Below are 22744 nucleotides of genomic sequence, written 5' to 3'. Positions count from 1 at the left end.
AATGGAATGTTTACACTTGAATAGATGTGTCTCACTGCCGGCAGTTTCTATCTTCGTTGTCTATGCACCAACATCCAGTTATGATGAAGGAGAAATAGAGAAGTTCTACACGGAGCTGGAGAAGTTCTATAAAAAGACCACACCTTCTACAAGATCATTGTCGGTGATTTAAATGCCAAGATAGGACCGAGAAGATTAGCCAAAGAACTCCACATCGGGACTCATGGCCTAGAATGGAACAAACAGGGTGAGAGACTGTCTGAGTTCATCATGTCGACCAAGACCATCCATGGTAACTCACAGTTTGTTCCAGTGGCCGAATCTAAACGTTGGACATGGGAGTCTCCTGGTGGACGGTTCCACAACGAAATGGACATCATATTTAATTGACGGGTTTGCCTGATGGATGTCGCTGTTGTCCCAAAATTCCAAAAGGGGTCAGACTATCATCTCCTTCATGCAAAAATTCTACTTCACAGAGCGGGGAGAAAGGGCTGCAATTTGAGACCCTACTTCATATTAACACTCTCTCAACGCACCCCCTTCACATCTGCTAAGTTATTTATTGCAGTAGAATTTTCCTATCCTTTGTAGTTCATCTCACAGAGTTTTTAATTTATTGCATTATATTCTAGATTTTTCATTGACATTTTATCTTAACCTTCATTCTCTATGAAATGGTCTGGTATTTTTAAATTTGTATTCTATTAGCAGACTCATATTATGCGAATTTATACTTCCTGGATTAATTACCTCATCATTCATCTTCTCTTCTTCTTTCCTCCTTTTAATACTGCTGAAACTACACATTAGGCATCATAAATTCCTGCTTGTTTATATCATATAATTCTAAATGTTATTTTATATTATTAATCAATTGAACACTTTTAAAGTTTCTTCTAGATTTGCAAACTGTTTCTCAAGTTCAGTCCTCTTCCTGTTTAGTAAATGTCCCCACTATCCATAGTCTATACCCATCAAAACAGTTCAGTCTTATTAGAGAAGCTATGAAATTAATTTGTTATTGGAAGAAAACCAATCAGATTAGAGGATATGGAGCTCCTTTCTTGATAAGATTACTAGCTTATATGGCTTGAATCCTGAAATATGTCTCCGTATATCAAGGCATATACTTTGGACAACCTGCCAGGTTACCGAATGTTACCTGCCCACACGGCAGAGTCTGGCAAACTCCCCATGGCGTACCCAATATGCCAAATACCAGTAACAATGATGGTTCTCATTCTCCTAACCCTGAAAGAGCCTTGAATATGGCACTTTTTAAAATCTCAGGGCTAGGACGAAGGAGACTTTACTGGGGCCTGCTGGAGGCAATCGACAGACAACAGGATTTTCGTGATCGTGATATCAAGGCAAATGTCTTTTCTTACCAATGATTTTAAGTGTAATTTGAGTTATTTTTATATTGTATGTGTTCAATGTGGTATTGTGTTCAATTGCAGTAACTCTATCTGTAATTAATGAATTTTGTGAGGGGAAGTACACAAAAGACCCCATTCCTACTAAAACCTAAAACCCCTGACAGTGACCCCACATAGCAGCATGAACTGATAATGTGGATTACTTCAAAGTTTCTAAAAGGGCTCAGGAGCCATACCAGCCTTCTGCTCCCTATATTGCTCCAAGTCTACTGATACTCTTTTTTTCTTTTTTCTCTTTGTTCTTCCTCAGTCCCCTTCCATATATATATATATATACACATATATATGTATATATGTATATCACTTCCATAAAATATATATATATATATATATATATATATATATATATCACTGTCCAGGGGCGATAGAAAAGCTGTTAGGGCTTTTGCCTTGCACATGGCTGACCTGGACTATCTGGGTTCAATTCATCCACCTTTCTAGGAGAGCCCAGAAAGCTACTGAGAGTATCTTGACCACACAGCAAATCCTGGCAAGCTACCCATGATGTATTGGATATGCCAAACACAATAACAAGTCTCACAATGGAGACGTTACTGGACCTGCTTGAGCAAATCAATGAACAAGAAGACAGTGCTACAGTTCTCTCTCTCTCTCTCTCTCTACACACACACACACACACACACACACACACACACACACACTGTCACTGTCCTCCCATTGTTCATCGATTTGCTCGAGAGGACCCAGTAATGTCTCCATAGTGACAATTGTTACTGTGTGTGGCATATCCAATACGTCATGCGTAGCTTGCCAGGCTTTGCCATGTGGGAGGGATACTTTTGGTAGCTTGCTGGGCTCTCCAAGAGGGGTGGAGGAATTGAACTCGGGTCGGCCATATTGGCTGCTTACAAGGCAAATGCTCTACCCACTGTGCTATAGCTCCAGCCCTACACACATGTGTGTGTATATATTTAGAGAGAGATAGCCTACACTTATAATTTATAAAACAACATAGCACTCTACATTTTTTCCTTTTACTGCTTTCTCTTAAAATGAATACAATCCTTGAATAAATACCAACTTCTATTATTATTTAACTTCATTCCATGCTAAACCTTTGGACAATCTCAGACCTGGGGTCTATAAACCACTAATTCCTTCTGTTATATAGTAATCTTTCCCTTTTCCACCAACGTGTGTGCATTGGGGTGGAGGGGAGAGGGAAGTAGTAAAAACAGACAGAGTACTTTTTAAAACTTATTATTTGAGACTCACAGGGAATTCTTTACCATGTTATATACATTTACACCACTTTATACCTTTATACCACTTCTTCCTTTTTTTTCTTGACCTTGCCATCCAAATTAGATTATTTTTTTTCTGTTTAATGAATATTCTACCTCTTCCACGGGACTTTTCTACCCATTTCAAGCCACGATTCTAATTTCCTTTGGCTTCCTTAAATATTCGACTGCTGTAATTTCCTTGTGTGATTGCTGCTTCTAAAAAAAACTGAGAGAGAGAGAAAGAAAGACAAGTGCCTGCCACAGAAGCAGGCAGGGAGTGGGGGGAAAATTGGTGGTGGAAAATGTACACTAGTTAAGGGACTGGTGTTGGAACATTAAATGACTGAATGACGAGCAACTGTAACTGTGTATGAACCCAATTATGAACAACTTTAAACTGTGTATCTCACTGTGATTCAATTTTAAAAAAAAAATCCCCAAATTGCATTAGATCCCTTGAGGACCCTGACTACCTTATGGGCTGAGTGCACGCATTATATACATAAATATGCATATTCATTCTCAGAAATGTATGAATAAACTATTTCTTCTTGGTCTGTCAGAATCTAAGTCCATATAGCAAATTAAATCAGAATGAATCAAGCACAAACTTAAAAAGATAGTAATAAAAATCTGCACTTTCATGATAACTTTTGTCAGCATCAGAACTGTTTAATTAGACTCTGATGATAAAATTTATTCTAAATAAAACCTAAGCACCATGCTGTGTCCTTTCTGCGTAAGTATTGGAGAGAACTATGTAGATACTGCACCTGTTGAGTTATACAGAAGATCTACAGCAAGTCAAAAGTGCAAGTGTATGTGATTAAATACAAAAGATTAGAATAAAACCTTAGGTAGCTATGATTTCTGCTGTTATTTTAGCTCTGCATGCTCTGTACCTCATATATCATTAGTGGGGGAAAATCACATAGTAGCAAATTAATAACCTTATGCTTAAAATCCATAGACAGTACCTATTTATGTGACCATCTATGACTATTCTGAGCATAAAAAATAATTATGTCAAACTGAAACGTTATCACCATTGTGCTTATGAATTTTGATAACTCCTGGCCTTGTGTTGCGCATGTCTGTGACTCTGGGGAGCAGATTTAGGTTCAGTCTTGTGGCAGCTCCTGCAGAGGCTAATCAGGAGAGCTGCTGTGACTAAAACTGAAGTGGAAGTTGCAGCTGCTTGGGAGATGATTTTCATTAAAACTGCCTGCCAGTGTCAACAGAGATCCCAGACTGGATTTCACAAATGAAATGTGACACTTGCAAGGTACTTGGGCACAGTATTTATAATTTTCTAATGGTGACATTACATCTTTCACCAAGAATGGAAACAACTTTTTTGTTTGATTTTGACGACCACACCTGGCAACGCTCAGGACTTACTCCTGTTTCTGCACTCATGGATTACTCCTGGCAATGCTTGGGGGACCATATGGTATGTAGAGAATTGAACTGACACTAGCTGCATGCTAGGAAAGCACCTTGCATACTGGCTCTCCAGCCCAAAGGAAATAAGATTTTAAGATAATTATTGAAATCAAATTCTTCCTACTACTATAATTGGCTAAATATGAACATCTCTGTATTTCTTTCCCAGTGTTATGTGATATCTTACCATTAAAGAAACATATTTTTGAAGTTTGGAAATAAATTACAGCTATGAACAATTATTAAATCATATCCTTTGTTCTGTGAAAGAAATAAAATTGTAAGTGGCTTTTTCCTTATCCTGTCCTTTCTTTTTGGTTCATTCAAACAAGAAAACAAGGGTTAACTTTCATTTAGGATGTATTATATGTAACTGTATATTAAGCATAATACATACATTATACATCAATTAGTTTATACATGATTAATATATCTCTATTTTATGGAAAAAGGGACCCCTCTTTATAAAATTATTTCTGGTAAAATAACAAAAAGGTGGCGGGGGAACACAGGATTTTCAGAAATAAAGTCCTAACTTTTGAGAATAACAGTACAAGACTATACGGTAGCGTTTTCACTTTGCTCATGCTTTCCTCTCTTTTAGGACATTCTTCATATGCCTATGCAACTACCCAGCATAAAATCACAATTAACCTCACTTTGATATGCACTATGTGGTAGTCAATAAATATTGTTTTATACATAAATTTTTCTAGTTCCTAATGCTTCAACTGAAAGACTTTGACCTCTAATCTTTACTAGGTCATGTTCCAAAATACAGAAATTTTAAAAGTTTCAACAATTTTGTAGCAAGGCCAGATAAGAAATGCACCAAAAAATTCATAATTTCTGACTAGAAAATTTTAGATTATTGTGAAGTTTATGTGCTTATCATACTCTCTTTTTCTATAAATCCAGTAAGATGCTTTTGGTTTTGCCATTAAGATTAAAGGTGGTTGTGTGTGTGGGGGGGGGGGAGGGGGGAGCCAAAAGAATAAAAAATGGAATCAGAACCCAAAATCTATCAAAGAAAACTGTCATATACCTTGAGCTGGCACTGAAGATGTGCATCACTATCTAAAAACATCTCAACAGTTCCTTATGTTATTCAAAGACATAAATGCACTGGTGTTTATCATAAACTCTCTCAAGTTAAATCCTAACAGAGGTACATATTTTTCAAGGAAGAAAAGAAAGTCAGGGTTCTGTTTGATAAGATAAAGCTGGCGGAGAGCTTTAGAACTTGCATAAGCTTGACACTTCTGCCTTCCAATGCTAGATGATTTCTTAATGTGTATGTGTCACTTGAACGTATGTGCTTCACAGGTGAACATAACAGGTGATTTTTCTGATTCAATTACTGTCTAATTCCCAAGAGGATGTGAGTCACATCAACCTTCTGACTTCAATCTGAGAATAATTCCTTTATGCTTAATAACATTTGGCGCATGGTAACTGCCCCAAAAGTATTACTTGATTTTCTCAGCTTCAGGAACCCACTTCTTTCATTTCTAACAGAATTTCCTCATTTATTCACCTATTCCAGTTTGTCCCTTTAAATAGAAAAGTTACTGTTGATTCAACTCTTCCTTTATTTTCCCAAAATGCTGGGTTCACTGCAGGTATCTAAATGTATAATCTTACACATAATTTTGAAATAAGTTTTCCTAAATTAAAAATTCTCTCAGCTGAGATTAAGAGAATGAGTAATTTTAGAATATCAGTTTATACATTTTCTACAGAATGTACCTGGTATTTAGCTGTGGTTTCCATATTTAAAAAGATGTATTTGTTATGAAAATCTACAATTGCTATTTATTTCATAATATATATATTCCTGGTGAGTCTCCTATTATAAAAATACATAGGGGCTGGAGCAACAGCACAACTGGTAGGGCATTTGCCTTGTACGTGGCCAACCTGGGTTCGATTCCCAGCATCTCATATGGTCCCCCGAGCACCCCAGGAGTAACTCCTGAGTGCAGAGCCAGGAGTAACCCCTGTGTATCGCAGATGTGACCCAAAAAAGCAAAAGAAAAAAAACAAAAAATGTTAAAAATAAATAAATTAAAAATACATAAAGTATTTTTATGCTTACAGACAAATTATATTATGAATTCTATGAAAAAACTGTCCTTTCATAAATTGAATGCCCATGAATTCTATAGCATTTTCTAAGAAATATCTTATTAGAAAAATATATAAATGAAACTACAAAATTTATAAAGCCAGATTGATGGATGCTCACGTTCCACCTCTTTGAATATTTATTTAGTATTGAGAACTATATTTGTTTTTTTTTATTATTTTTGGAGTTACATCAGCTGTACTCAGGGGTTACTTCTGGTTCTGTAATCAGGAGACCATATATAGTGCCAGACATCCTACCAAGGTTGACTGCATGCAAGGTAAGCCTCAACCCCTGTGCTATGTTTCTGTTCCTGAACTTTATGAAAGTTTTTAATTTTTTTTTGGTGGGGGTGCACACTACCAGCTGTTCTCGAGGTTTACTCCTGGTTCTACACTTACAAAATCACTTTTGGTGGGCTCGAGGAACCATATGATGTGCTGGAGATCAAACCTTGAACTGTCACATTCAAGACAATCACGTTACCCAAGTGACTTATCTATCCAGGCCATCACATATATTTTTTAATTCTTTCTCTTCTTTTTTAATGAACTTGCTTCACCCCTATCCCAACTTACCCAAATATTACTGAAGGGACTTTTAGACCAATTCCATTATACTTGATCTTGCACTGCTACCATGATGGTGTAGTGCTCATGGGCTGGTGGGCTGGTGTTCATAGGTTATCAGTTCTACAACCAGTGGTGATGGGTTGGGAAAGATCTCTGTGGTGTCTAGCTGGAAGTCAGGAGCTCCCACATGTTAGTACTTGCTCAATTCGAGCTACATCCTGATCTTAATGTATGCTTTTTAAAAACTATTTACAAACTATTACATAAATTAAAAAATGTGCTAGATCTAGAAATGTTGCATTAAGAGGGATATCCTCTGCCAAGAATATTTCCTGATTACAGAGCCAGGAGTAAACCGGGAGCACTGCAATGTGTGACCCAAACACAACAAAAAATAAAGAAATAAAATTTCTTAAAAAGAGGGATATTCCAAGTGTACATTAATATCTCCAATTTTATGCTTCAGGATTCATGATAGAAATAAATATCTGCCTAAACATAAACATCAAAATTAATTTTTAATAATTTTATTTTGACCTGTTGCTTGTTAGAAAACAAGTATCTTCTTCAACAAGTGACTGGTAGAAATTTTAATGATCAGAAAACATTAAAAGTGGGAATTAGGAAAAACTGAAACAGACAGGAATGGAATAAAATAAGATGCTGATGAATATTTAGCAGAGGTGAACAAAATTTCCTTTCACTACATATAATCTATGTTCTACATTTTATAGAGAATAGATGACAACAATGTTTAATTATTGCATTTGTGATATTCTAACAACCTTTGTTTTTTAATAAATAGGGGTAATAACAATGACTATCAGCATATTTGCACTGTACTGTCTGAAAAGCCTCACAGAAAATTTATATCACTAATGATGACAGAGCAATAAATTCTTAGCTTTAAATAACAGAGAATTCATTTTCAAATAACTACTATTGCAGATATAAAATAATATACCCCTGCATTATTAATCACCACAATCGGAAATAAGTATTAAAACAATCTAAATTATATTGTATTTTAGATATAACAATTTTTTCAATCATAAAACAGTAATAAGATAATTATCACTTTACTGAAGTTTAAGCTAAATACTTTTATTTTTATTTATTTATTTAGTTTACTTTTTGGGTCATACCTGGCAATGCACAGGGGTTACTCCTGGCTCTGTACTCAGGAATTACTCCTGGCAGTGCTCAGAGGACCATATGGGATGCTGGGAATCAAACCCAGGTCTGCCGCATGTAAGGCAAATGCCCTACCAGCTATGCTATTGCTCCAGCCCCTAGGCTGAATACTTTTAAATAAAACTAAAAACCACTTCTCTTGCCTTAAAAATAGCCAAAGCTTGGATGAAATTTCTTCAGAATCATATACTGAACTTTATGTAAAATTATACATATATATATATATTGTTGCACAGACTATAAAGAAAACCTCCAGGAGCTGAATGTTGGAAAAATAAGGGGGGGAAAGGTGGAAAAATCATAAGAAAAATATAGAGGGCCAGGGAGATAGTTGAAAGGGCTGGAAGACATGTGGGAGCCCTAGATTTGTTAACCAGAATGGCATGCCTCATCAAGCACCGCAGAGTGTGTCTAAAACTCCCCTCTAACAAGGAAAACAAAATTATTTAAAACATAAAAACTTATTTTTATTTATTTAACAGATGTTCAAAATTTCTGTACTCATTTTATACTTTAGATCACAAATTTTATACTTAGGTTGGAAATAAGATAACCCAAACTTTCATTCTTAAAAAATAAGAATTGAAGTTATTGTCTGTATTGTTTCCCTAATGTTTAATATCAATGATAATGAAAGCTGGAAACTATGAGGAGGAATATCTTCTGTTTGCAGTTCCCCCTGATCCAAGAGTATAAAGAATCAGGTTATTTTCCCTTAGGAGGAATTCTTTAACCCCAATTAGCAAGCTGTTGCACTAAGAGGCACAGAGAGTCAGCACATGAATTTCTCTACTGAGCACTAAAATTTCTATACTGGTAGAGCCCAAAGTCATTGGATGGAAAGAAATTTAAATAAATAAATATATTTAAATATATAAATATATGGAATTTTGGGACAAAAGTGACATTGGTCAGGCAAAACCGTCGATTGAATATGATAGGGTCTATTTCGTTGTGGAACTGTCCACCCAGAGACTCCCATGTCCAACGTTTAGATTCGACCTTCTGGAACTGTTGAGTTACTATGGATGGTCTTGGTCGACATGATGAACTCAGACAGCCTCTCACCCTGTTCTTTCCATTCTAGGCCATGGGTCCCAATGTGGAGTTCTTTGGCTGATCTTCTCGGTCCTATCTTGGCATTAAAATCACCCACAATGATCTTGTAGAAGGTGTGGTCTTTTTATAGAACTTCTCCAGGTCCATGTAGAACTTCTCGATTTCTCCTTCATCATAACTGGATGTTGGTGCATAGACAACAAAGATAGAAACTGCCAGCAGTGAGCCATATCTATTCAAGTGTAAACATCTGATTCGAGTTGATAGGCATTCGAATGAATCAATGCTCAAGGCCAAGTTCGTGTTGACAACTTGACAAGGACACTGATGCCTCCAATGCCTCTTTTATTGCATGTTCTGAGGAAAAATTCATCTTCAAGTGTCAAAAATGGCATGATGTGATTGGTGCCTTCTTGTCTCGATCAGACCAATGATGGCCTACTTGATCTTTCACACTTGTACCATCAGGTCCTCGATGGATGCATCCTATGCTAGCGTATGCATAGAAAGTACAGACAATCATTTTTGTCTTCCTTCGTTTTGGCAGCCTAGTTCGGCTTTGAGATTTTATCAGCCTCTCTTTTCTCATCCTTCTCAATGCTGCCATATTGGTGTTGCCTTCAGGGTCAGGGGACTGAGACCCATTGTATTTACTGTTTTTGGCATATCAAATACACAACAGATAGCTTGCAAAGCTCTGCCATGTGGGCGGAATAGTCTCGGTAGCTTGCCAGGCACTTTGAGAGAGATAGAGGCTTTTGGAGCAGCCTCTAATCGCACATGTAGGTGTTCCCATGGTTCTGGAAGATGGATATTAAGTATCTTATAATGTGTCACGTGGCTGGGAAGCGGCCGCACTGTCCAGAGAGTGGCGGCGGCTGGGTAGTGTAGGTAGTGAAGGTAGTGGAGGTCTGCTGGTGAGGTATTTATCTGGTACCAGTAAGAGTAGGGTGGGTCTTCCATGGGCAACCCAATCCCTGGGTCTCTGGAGGTTGGTGGAAGCAGACAGGGCAGGGTAGGGTGGGACTCCAGATTTTAATCCCTTCCTTACCTGTGGTTGGTGGGAGGAAGCAGAGAATCTCTGTCCCCAGGTCCATTAAGCCTGGAGTCCAAGGTCTCAAAGTTCTGCTTATCTTGTTCTGTGGGACTTCAGTTGTATGCGAGTCTGGGCTCAAGCGTCTGGAAAGCATCTTGGAGTGTGGCAGCAGCTGGGTAGTGATGTAGTAGAGGTAGTGGAGGACCACCGTCTCCTTCGTGCAAAATTCTACTTCACAGAGCAGGGAGAATGGGCTGCAAAGTTTAAGAAGAGAACGCCCAGAAAGACCAACAACTGGGAGCTCTTTGGCAATAATGCTGCATCGTGGGAAGATGCCATTGTTGACAACATAGATGAGGAATACTATCGACTGGTTCAGCAACTACAAGACTCACCAACTACGAATCCAAGATGACTACCTTCCGACGTCCTAATGGATCTATCACATCTTCCAGAAGGGCAATGGAGAAGATTATCCATGACTTCTACTCATATCTCTTTGATAGCCATTTCAACCTGCCGACACACAAATTCCACAGGATGGATATGTCATTCACAATGTTCTTCCTTCTGAAATCCGACACGCCATTTCGTCAGTAAAGAAATGAACAGCACCTGGCCCAGACAAGGTCAGACCTGAACACCTGAAGAACCTACCATCAGTACTCATCAATACGCTGGCTTGGCACTTCACAAGCTACCGATCTGAATGCAAGATTCCATCCCAGTAGAAAACCAGCAGGACAGTACTACTGTACAAGAAAGGAGACATCCATGACATTGGCAACTATCGCCTGATCTGCCTATTGTCTGTCGTCTACAAGTTGTTCACTCGAGTCATCCTGAATAGGACTGGCAGAACACTAGATGAAGGACAACCATGTGAGCAAGATGGGTTACGCAAAGGATTCAGCAACATCGACCATATCCACACTATAACCAAGCTCATTGAGGTTTCTCGGGAGTTCAAGATGCTGCTCTGTCTAACGTTCATTGATTTAAAGAAGGCCTTTGATTCTGTTGAGATGGAAGCGGTCATTAAAGCCCTAGCCAATTAGAGCATTCAAACTCAATACATCAGGATCGTCTGTGAGTTGTATTACAGATTCACTACCAAGATCTCACCATTCTACAAAGAAGTAATCATTGATGTCAAGAGAGGGGTTCGGCAGGGTGATACCATTTCACCGAAACTCTTCATTGCCACCCTCAAGAACATCATGGGACGACTGGAATGGGAAAGAATAGTGTCTCCATTCTCCCCAGCCCTGAGATTTTAGCAACCTCTCCTTACTCGTCTTTCCCAATGCTGCTGTATTGAAGGCTCTTTCAGGGTCAGGGCAACGAGATCAGTTATTGTTACTGTTTTCGGCATATCGAATATGCCCAGGTAGTTTGCCAGGCTCTGCTGTGCATATATCGATCCATGTAAAGGGTATATAGTTAAGTTTATACATGTATGGAGTATATAGATACATATAAACTTTATTATATATGTGTATATATATATATATATATATATATATATATGAAGATACTCTTTTCCTTTATAACCTCTGCCTTTTCTTTCCTTTTGGGCCCCATTTTCTAAAATTTAACTTCTCCTAAGAGTGTTTTTCAGGTAAACATTTTAGTATAGAGTCCATGAAAAATTTCTATCTTCAGGGATGCCCATATTTATGATACTATTGATAATTTATTGAGTAATGACTTTTCTTTATCATATTTGTTCTGGGTCTCTTGGGTGTGTAATTTGCAATGTGTAAAGTGTGATCAAATTTCTGGACCAGGCCATTGTCAGATCCACTGATATATGTCTACATTTATTACCTAATTTCCTACTAGACTACAGCTTGGAGCACAGAGATACCCTCATCTGTGCAGTAAACTGTTCTGTGGTCCTTCCTCTGAGAATTTTATCCTCTATCAAAAAATATTATGGAGACAATGGGTTTGAAAAAAAGAAAACAAAAATATTCTGAAGTGAGCATCCTTGAAATATTTTTGTTTATCTGTTTGTTTGAGCTGTCTTGGTGAATGATTTGTCTTTAAAGTAAAAATCATATTGTTAAAGTATAAACTGTCATTCTCAAGTAATTGAAACTGGACTGGCTTCTCTAGTGCTGTTACCTTAATGTGGAGTCTAAAAAAAGATGTTTTCAGAAAAATAATTAAAAATTGGGTCAGTAGAAGTCACGGCATTATTTGGAGATACAAGTCATTCATTTAAATACAATATAGTGTAAGGAAATGGTATTTCAGACAATGTATGGATTTAGATTTAAGAAGTAATCAAGCTTTTCAGAACTGAGGAGCATATGCAACCAGATCTAAGAGGCCTCCAGGATCCCAGTGAATATAATCACAAATAGAAAAAATTATAAACACATTGCAATCTGAGTGACATAGATAGGAAACAGAGTATGCTGAAAGCAATATAATCATGAAAGAACTAACATACAGAGACATTACATAATATTTATATCAGAATGGCGGGATAAATCATTTTTTTAAAAAACCAAAACTTAGTGAAATGGATGCCTCACCAAGAATGCTCTAGTTAGACTATCGTTCATAATCTAAATGATAAAAATCTAAATGATACAATCTAAATGATACAAAGGAATTATACAAAGTTTCATGAATGATCAAAAACTTAAGGAGTACACAGCCTTAAAACGAGTCTTGCAAAGAGCATAAAAGGAATTTCCTTAGAATCACGGTCACAGTCCTCCCGTTATTCATCGATTTGCTCAAGCGGGCCCAGTAACATCTCCATCGTGAGACACACTTGTTACTGTGTTTGACATATTGAATATGTCACGGTTAGCTTGCCAGGCTTTGCCATGCGGGCAAGATACTCTCAGTAGCTTGCTGGGCTCTCCAAGAGGGGCGGAGGAATTGAACCCAGCTTGACCGGGCTGGCTGTGCACAAGGCAAACGCCCTACTGCTATGCTATCGCTCCAGCCCTTCCTTAGAATATAAAACAAAATTCAGAAGCATGTGAAACTTCTACAAGATGATGGCAGTAAGTTCCTTCATTTCAATACTCCCACTAACATCACTGGCCTTAAGTTTACCAATCAAGAGATACAGAGTGACAGAATAGATCAGAGAACCGAAAGGAATTGTTTGCTGACTACAAGAAAGCATCTGAACACTGAGGATAAACACAGGCTGAAAGTCAAAAACCGTACAACAATCTTAAAGGAAAATAATTCCTTTGTAAATGCTAGGGTGGCCATTCTTGTTTCAGACAAGATAGACATTACATTTGAAAAAACTATAAGGGACAGGATGGTCATGTAATCATGATCAAGGGATAAATACAACAACAAAAATAAAACACAGTCCAACTAATAATGGGCCATCAGAACATTTCAAACAACTGCTAATAGACATAAAGGAAGATATTGCAACAACACAATAGTATTAGGAGACTTCTCTTTCATTACGGCTAAAATGATTACATAAAAACTCAATAAGAAAATACTAGCCTTTAAAAAGAACATGCAAGCATATACCATATAGGTCCTCCTAACCCCAAAATTTGAGCATGTGGTCTTCACAGTGAACACAAGAGGTTCTTCAAGACAAAGTAAATGCCATGTCACAAAACATATCTCTAAAAAGCTTATCAACTATCCTCAGACCACAATGGTTTAAAAATGGAAATTAATCACAAACAGAAGTGTAGGGAAAAATCTTACTTAGAAATTAAACAATAAGTAAATAAGAGGTTCCAAATTAAAAAACTAGGCCACTAAGAGCAGAATCTCTGAAAAAAATAGAGAGATACACAGTAAGGGAGCAACAAATGGCCAAACACAATGGAACTGGAGAACTGATCTAAAGTACTTGTAGTGGAGATTGGATAGGTGGGGTATTTGGGAGATTGGTGGAGGGAATTAGTCACTCTGGTGGTGGGTATCTGGTAGAATGACATATGCATTAATCTCATTAACTGTATTGCAAATTATGATACCTTAATAAAAAATGTGACATAAATGTAAAAAGTAAAATAAAATCCTATATATATCATAGATCTCCATATTCACATGATTTAGAAAACTACCAGTAATATACATAATATTTATTAATTCTAAACATGATTTGAGTTTATAATTAATGTGAAACAATTGAAAAATGTTTAACCAAAAGACTTATAACTTGTATTAGTAAGAAAAGATTCATATTTTTAAAAATAAATTAAGTGCACCATTCAAAGGCTCTTGGTTTGTGGGCAAAACATATTTGCTTGGAAAAGTTAGTTCAGCATTCCCATCACATGGGGATTTGTGTAATGTTTGTTTTCACTAAGAAGGAGAAAATGGAAAAGCTATTTCAGAAACTGATTTGATTGCTTTGAAAATAAACAAATAAAAAATGACTTTTTTTTTTCTTGTGGCTTTGAGCTAATTGCTCTTCCCTTCAAATCTCTGGGCTTTTTTTTCCTTTATCTATTTTTAAGGTAGATTTAATGACTTATGGGAAAATCTTTTTCCCATAAGAAAGATTTTCTTTTCTGTCTTTTCTTGATTTACTCTCTGAAGTCTTATTTTAGTCTTGGTATGTTGAGTAATTAATAATGGATATGACTGCATTTTTTGTGATAGCTTTCAAATTTTAAGAGGTGATACCTAATGATCTGAACCTAGAAATATGTATCCTCATTTCAGTCCTGCCTCTGAGAATAAACATATTATTTCCAGAGAACCATGATATAGCCTAACCATTTTTTACTAATTGCCTTACTTATACAATAAAAATAAGAGCTTTTTTTACCTCTAATGAAATCTGTGTGTTCTCTCTTGAATGTCTCTCTCTCTCTCTCTCTCTCTTTCCCCCTTACACTGTCTTTTTCTCTGTCTCTTCCTCCCTCCCACCTCCCTCTCTCTTTCCCCTCATACTACTCTAAGAAAATTTCTTTTTTTCAAAGAAATCTGTTTTGCTTCACTTAAAAGAAAGAGAGAGAGAGAGAGAGAGAGAGAGAGAGAGAGAGAGAGAGAGAGAGAGAGAATCCCATTGTAGTTTAAAGTATTTTGAGGTTCCATAAAAAAATTAAAATCCTGGGACTGGAGCAATAGCACAGTGGGTAGGGCATTTGCCTTGCACGTGGCCAACCCAGGTTCGATACCCAGCATCCCATATGGTCCCCTGAGCACCACCAAGGGTAACTCCTGAGTGTAGCGCCGGGTGTGACCCAAAAAGCAAAAAAATAAAAAATAAAAATTCTGATATGAAGTATATATATATATATATATATATTCATAACATCCATAGCTAACCCCTAACTCTAACTTACATTGTGTACTTAAAATATAGAATGAAAATGACTGTATCTACCCAAAATATTAACAGTGCCTCGGAACTTTTAGGTCCCGTGATGTAATATTAACTGAACTTTAGGCATGGGCCAGAAAGATAACACAGAGATTAAATCTCTTTCCTTGCATGGGGCCAACCCAAGTTTGATTGCAGGTACTCCATACGGTTTACAAAGCATTAGCAGGAGTAAGTCCAGAGCACTCAGTGTGGTGCAAAAATACAAAAACAAAAAGGACCATTAGGGGGCTGGAGTGATAGCACAGTGGGTGGGGCATTTGCCTTGCACGCAGCCAACATGGCAGATACAGGTTCGATTCCCAGCATCCCATATGGTTCCCCAAGCACCGCCAGGAGTGATTCCTGAGTGCATGAGCCAGGAGTAACCCCTGAGCATCGCCGGGTGTGACCCAAAAAGGAAAAAAAAAGGACCATTAAGTATATATTATTGCTACATTTTACATTAAACACTGAAATAAATATAAGTCAAATAAATTTTCCCTGAATCTGATTCTGACTGATGGTAGAAACTGCAATTATTTTTCTTCTTTTCTATTTTCTTTAATGAACACTCAAAATGTATGATATTGTTGAATCCTCATTTGCAGGTTTTCAACCTGTTAAGAATTCCTTTATTGAACCAGCAGAGGAACCCAGGAATGCAGGACCTGTGCCTGAGATCCCCAAGCCTGCTAATATTAGGACTAGGGCCCCTCCATCCAGCTCCCCGATTTTCCAGTGCCTTGACAATCACAACAAATTGCCCTGATGTAATCTCATCAACGACCAAGATCCAGAGACTATAAAATAAATCTCCCAGAAGAGAGTTATACAGTGTTTTCTGGACCTCTTATACTCTAGCCCACATATGTACCTAAAGTAGCACACATTTGTTTGGATTTAACATACTTGCTTGTATTATCTTGCATACAGGCTTAAATGGCCCCAGAATGAAATACAACACTCTACACACACTTTCCCTTATTGTGATGGGAAGATGTTCTCTAGTGGGCTGGGTGTTTGAATATTATCTGTAATGAACTATTGTGAACTACATTAAGAAAATAAAATGTATAAAAATCGAAGAAAAAATAATTCCTTTATTTATAATTTATGTAATCCTGATATTTTTCTACTTCTCAACATTTCAAGTGTTGGATTAAAGTCTTAAGAAATTCTACTTAAGTTTTCCTGACCTGGATTCACTAAAGGTTAAATTTTTAATCCATCCTCTTCTTCCCTCTTAGCTTTAGCAGGGATTAAGAGATTTGGTGGAACTATGAGCATTTCAAGAGGAAGGATAACTAAACGTTAACATAGCATTTTTTAAGAAATGTGTTTTGATGCTGTTCAAATGAATTTCCAATTACTGGAGTTAGTCTAGAACTGGAATACTGATTAGTACAGACATATCAATATTATAGAAGAATTTAAATATTTAAATATCTATATTTAATAATAAATAATTTTAAAATAAATATTTAATAAATATTTAATTTTATAAAATATTTAATAAATAAATAAATATTTAAATATTTTTAAAAGTTTTCCTCTCCGCCCCACGCAGAGACCTAGCAGCTGAAGACCTCCGGGATTCAGCCACAGCCATGCTGAGAGCACTCTCCACACACTCAGATGAGCCTCATGCATGAAGGAACCAGCAGAGGAACCCAGGTGTGCGGGACCCGGGGCTGAGATCTCTAAGCCTGCTTGGTTTGGGACTGGGCCTCGTCCACCCAGATTCCCCATCTTCCAGTAGCTAGACACTTACACACACCAACTGCCATGTAACCCCATCAACGGCCAGGATCTAGATACTATAAAACCAAGCTCCGGGAAGTGCATTTGTGGCCACATGACCTCTTATTCTCTAGTTCTCACTCTCAGAGAACCTGACAGGCTACTGAAAGTAGCCTTCCCACATATATACCTGACAGGGAACACCTGTAAAGGTGATTAGAGGCTGTCCCCAAAACCTCCATCTCTCTAGGAGAGCCCGGCAAGCTGCAGAGAGTATCTCACCTGAAAGCAGACCTAGCAAGCTACCCGTGGCATACTCGATGTGTCAAAAACAGTAACAATGAGGGTCCTCATTCCCCTGACCCTGAAAGAGTCCCCAATATGCCATTGGGCTACACTAGCATGTGACAGGGACGAATGGATACGTCATTGGCTCGAACAAATGATGAACAACAGGGTGCTAGTGATAGTGATAGAAATATCTATCATTAATTAAAGTGTCATTTGACACAAGGGATTTCCCTGCCACAGAGGCAGGGTGGGATGGGAAGGATGGGAGTGGGAGGGATATTATCCATGGTGGTGGAAAATGGGCACTGGTGGAGGGATGGGTATTTGATCATTGTATAATCGAAACCCAAGCACAAAAAAATTGTAAATCTACAAATGTACCTCATGGTGTTTCACTAATAATAATAAATAAATAAATAATACCTGGGAAAAAAGTGTCATTTGTAAAATTTGTTTCATCATTTACAACTACAAATGGCTTCTATAAAAGGAAAATACTAGGAGGAAGAGAACTGGGCAGTATTTTGCCTAATGCAATAGCTCCCTCATCTTACAGACTTAAAGAATAAAGCTGTAATTATTCTTTTGATAAGTGTTATTGATAGCACTTAAATTCTAATTTACTATTGTTTTCTTTCCTTAAGTCTTGCAGAGAAACCTTACTCATGCACCTTTTTTGAAACTAGGCATTATTTCCCCTGCTCTTTTAAGGATACAAAAATCTTTACAAATCACTGAAACTATCTCAATAAGTAGGATACTTAAAATCGATCTTAAATGATATACCAGGCTTATAGCTATGTTTGAAACAAGAAAAATTTTACATGTCTTCTTATATGATTTCAAAAGCAATGTGTTGGAGCTAGAGAGAGAGTATAGCAAGCAGATAAGGCAGGCCTTGTGCCTGGCCAGCCAGTTTAATTGCCAGCATCTTGTATTGGTTCCCAACCACAAGTGGGAGTGATTTCTTAGCAGAGATTGAAACAACCATACACAAAAAAAGTGATGTTTCTACTTCCACAATTTTTCATAATGTTTTATATGTTAATAAGTTTATCACAATATTCATGTTTTACAAACTTACTTGAATAGCACTGTAGCACTGTCCTCCCGTTGTTCATCGATTTGCTCGAGCGGGCCCAGTAACATCTCCATTGTGAGACTTGCTGTTACTGTGTTTGGCATATGGAATACGTCATGGGTAGCTTGCCAGGCTTTGCCCTATGGGCTAGATACTCTTGGTGACTTGCCAAGTTCTCCAAGAGGGACGGAGGAATCGAACCCGGCTTGGCCGGGCCAGCTGTGCCCAAGGCAAATGCCCTACCTCTGTGCTATCGCTCCAGCACGTAATTGAATAAATGAACATTTATTCTTTATTTTAAATTTTAAATAGAAAGCAACTTGAACTGTGTTTTATTAAAGATTGTGCAAATCATTCAATTAAAAATCCTATAATCCTCAGGTAGAATGATTTTTTTCTAAAATTCTTGATAATTCACCTGCATTACATTTTTTATGAAATAATTTTACACAATATATGAATTACTTTAGCACTGTAGCATTGTCCCCCCATTGTTCATCTATTTGCTCAAGCGGGCCCAGTGACGTCTCCATTGTGAATTAAAATTTCTCAATCTTCAAAGTTGTTTTAGGCTCATTAACACATTATTTTCCCAGACCTTCTAATCTACAGTAAACCAAAATTGTAATACAGCCTAAAAGTAATTTAAAAGTATAATAATCCACATTATTATCATATAAATAAAAATATAATTATAGATAAAGCAAGGTAAAATTATAGATTTAGTTGATATGTATGTGTCCAAAAGTTTACCAAATTTAAAACAATATTTTAAAAATTATCTTTTAATGTTATATCAAAGACATAGTTCAATGAGTAAAAATAATTCCCCAATCACATCAACAATGATATCTTTTGAACATTTTGTTTGACAGGGACTCTAATGATCAACAATACTGAATGTTTTATAATAGCACCATGTGAAATTACTTTGAGTAGACTTTGTCTAGTTGTTTGTGAATATATCCAGAGAAACAGTATTTCCTGCACACTTAAAGTATTTTTCCTAAAGTAATATACACATAAAAATATAGGAACTATATATTGATTAGTTATAAGTGTCAGTGACCTGGTATTAAGTTTGAGTAAGTCAGATATAATTTCTGATAATTAGAAAAGTATTGATTCATTTACAGAGAAGTTCTATTATATGGTCTTTCAATAGCATTTACTGATTAGTTCCTGCTGTTAAAATCTCAAATAGAAACAATACTGGGAAAAAAAGAACAAAAATATCAATTGCTTTTCATCATGCCCACTAAAAATAAAGAATTTCTTATTCCTGGTGAACTGCAGCTACTTAAAGTCAGGTATTCTGTTCCATTCAGAATTCACAATTACCAGCTTAGAAAAAAAGTCATAAATGTGTTTATAAAATGTTATGCATTAAATGGTCTGCCCCACATGATTTTTCTGCATATGGTTCTATTTAACACTAAAACAGCAGGAAAATATGGAATTGCTTGAAATTACAAAATATTTTTTCTCTAAAGCTATAAACTTTTATTTTATGAACCTGATTTACACTATTTTACTAAATTGTTTTTGAAATCCAAGAATGTTAAATTTAAAATAAGACAAAATATAAAGTATTTTGTATTCACAACTCTTAGAAGAAAAAAGGAGTCATCACTTAGTGAAATAAATAGTTTGGTGCACAGAATTTACAGAGGTATGTAGGTACACTGGGGATGTGATAGATTGATGTCAGGTACTTTTTCTCCCAAAATTTAGCAACTTGTTCAAGTCCAGGCTTTACTCTCTTGAGTCACTCATTACTGCTGCCTTTGAGCATTTACTTCTTATTGAACACTATGGAACAGATAGACTGCACTAGAACAAGAAATAGCAAATGAATCCCAATGGGAGTTTTGATACTCAAAGTCAAAACAAAGTGACCATATGTTTACTTCTCATGAAACAGAAAAATATTTTCAAGGAAGGTAAAATTAGTTTTCAAAGAATAAAATTTTTACTTGACCTGGACATTTGCTAAACGAGTATGAAATACTTTGCTTGTTCGTGTCATATCCAGTCACATCCAAAGCTTACTTCTGGCTCTTAACTTTGATATCACTAGTGGCTGGCTTGGGGACCATATGTGATTCTAGGAAACAAGCAAGGCATGTACTATTACTTCATCCCCTACCTTTGTGAATTTTTCACAAATAGCATGTTTTTCACATTCAAATAACTATGACCATTGTACACATATTACTTTTAACATTTTAAATTTGACAAGGGATTTTCTGGAATGATGTTGATGAGCAATTTGCTCATTTTAGTATGAAAGTCTAAGTCTTTGAAAATATCATCAAGAGCTTGCAACTTTATCCCCTGAACAGATAAAATTGAGATTTAATCTTTAATAAGTACACTACTATTTAAGCTTGCATTTTTTAAACCTTATAACAGATTTATTAAATTATATCCTGCTTGAGGGCTGGAGCGATAGCACAGTGGGTAGGGCATTTGCCTTGCACGCAGCTGACCAGGCAACCCGGATTTGATTCCTCTACCCCTCTCAGAGAGCCCAGCAAGCTACTGAGAGTATCTCGCCCTCATGGCAAAGCCTGGCAAGCTAGCCATGATGTATTCAATATGCCACACACAGTAACAACAAGTCTCACAATGGAGACATTACTGGGCCCACCCGCTTGAACAAATCGATGAACAATGGGAGGTCAGTGCTACAGTGCTCTCCTGCTTGAAGGCATCTAAATTTCTTGATTATCTCCCCAAACTTCTAATAACTTCCTATTGTGGTAGTCAGGTAAGTAGGGAAAGAAGCAACTGTAAAAAGCTTTTCTGGAAGCTGCCTACTCACAGATCTGAAGTAGTCCAAGGGCCTGAAGGCCATGCCCTTATGAGATGCAAATATTGGCACTCAGGAGATAGAAAAAAATGTGACAACACTCAGAGAAGGGTGGTAAACCTAAAGGTGTAAGAAAAGAGTGTAAAATAAGAGTATAAAGAGTATAAGGAACTTAAGGAATTCACCTTCCATAATACCCAGTGGTATGGTCCAAGCTGGGACAGTTTAGGAAGACCTACTTTAAAAAACTGCTTTCAAAAGGCATGAGATGAGGATTCTTTACATTGGAGGTTTGCAATCTGGTATGTACAGTTCCCCTCACCTCAAGAAGACTGTTCTTCTTTAACTCTTTATCTCTCTGACCCCATGAATCTTTAAGTTAATTAAAAATTAATTTCTGATAATAATATCCAGAGGTAAAATTTTGCATATACATATAAATATACATGGGTGACACAAACAATATATATACACTAATGGAGACTTCTAGTAACAGTTAGCAGAGTACACTTAAGCATTTTTATGAGCTGACCTTTTGAATAATTGCCATTCCCTTGGGCAGAAAGAAACTTACATCATGTAGTACTAAGAAAGTAACAAATATTTCCAAAGGAAAAGGTTTTGTGAATAGTTCACAAGACATACATATGTTTAAATTGAATGGCAGTCTTTGGAATGATTAAGGTAGGTGGATTTGGACTTGAATCTGGAGTTACAACTGTGGCTCTGTAAAAACTAAATTTGTAAAATAGAAGACATTTTTTAATAGCTGATATTTTTTAATTTCTGAAATAGAATTTGTCACCTAAAAAGTAACATCAAAAGATCAGTATATTTATTCATCTACATATCTTGGAATGACTTTCTTTATATGTATGTAGCTTAGATGATGCCAAGAAAGCTGCTTTGGGAAAAAAAAGTTTTTACACTTCCCTGATCACAAAACTAGAGAAAAGACATTGGAGAGAGAGAAAGAGAGAGAGAGAGAGAGAGAGAGAGAGAGAGAGAGAGAGAGAGAGAGAGAGAGACAGAGAGAGACAGAGACAGAGACAGAGACAGAGACAGAGAGAGAAATAAGAAATGAAAATTTGTAGTTATACCAATGAATGCTTAATTTCTAACGATACTAAGTTGTCCCTTGAACACAATAAAAAATCCCAAAGAACAAGATATTTTAATCTTTCAAGGTCATTACCATCAATAGTGGTCAAAAAGATTTTCATAAGTGTTCCCACTAGGAAATTATCAGATATTTTTGTGACTCTTTAAGTGACTCTTACATCCTTAATGTTTTGCTTGCTTCTTAATATGAATCTTTTAAATGTTTTAAATGACATAGCAACTCTAATTTTTAAGGACACTTAAAT

Source organism: Sorex fumeus, unplaced genomic scaffold (assembly GCF_029834395.1).
Source record: "Sorex fumeus unplaced genomic scaffold, SorFum_2.1 ptg000098l, whole genome shotgun sequence".
NCBI lineage: Eukaryota > Metazoa > Chordata > Mammalia > Eulipotyphla > Soricidae > Sorex > Sorex fumeus.
Note: the sequence above shows the minus strand (reverse complement) of the source record.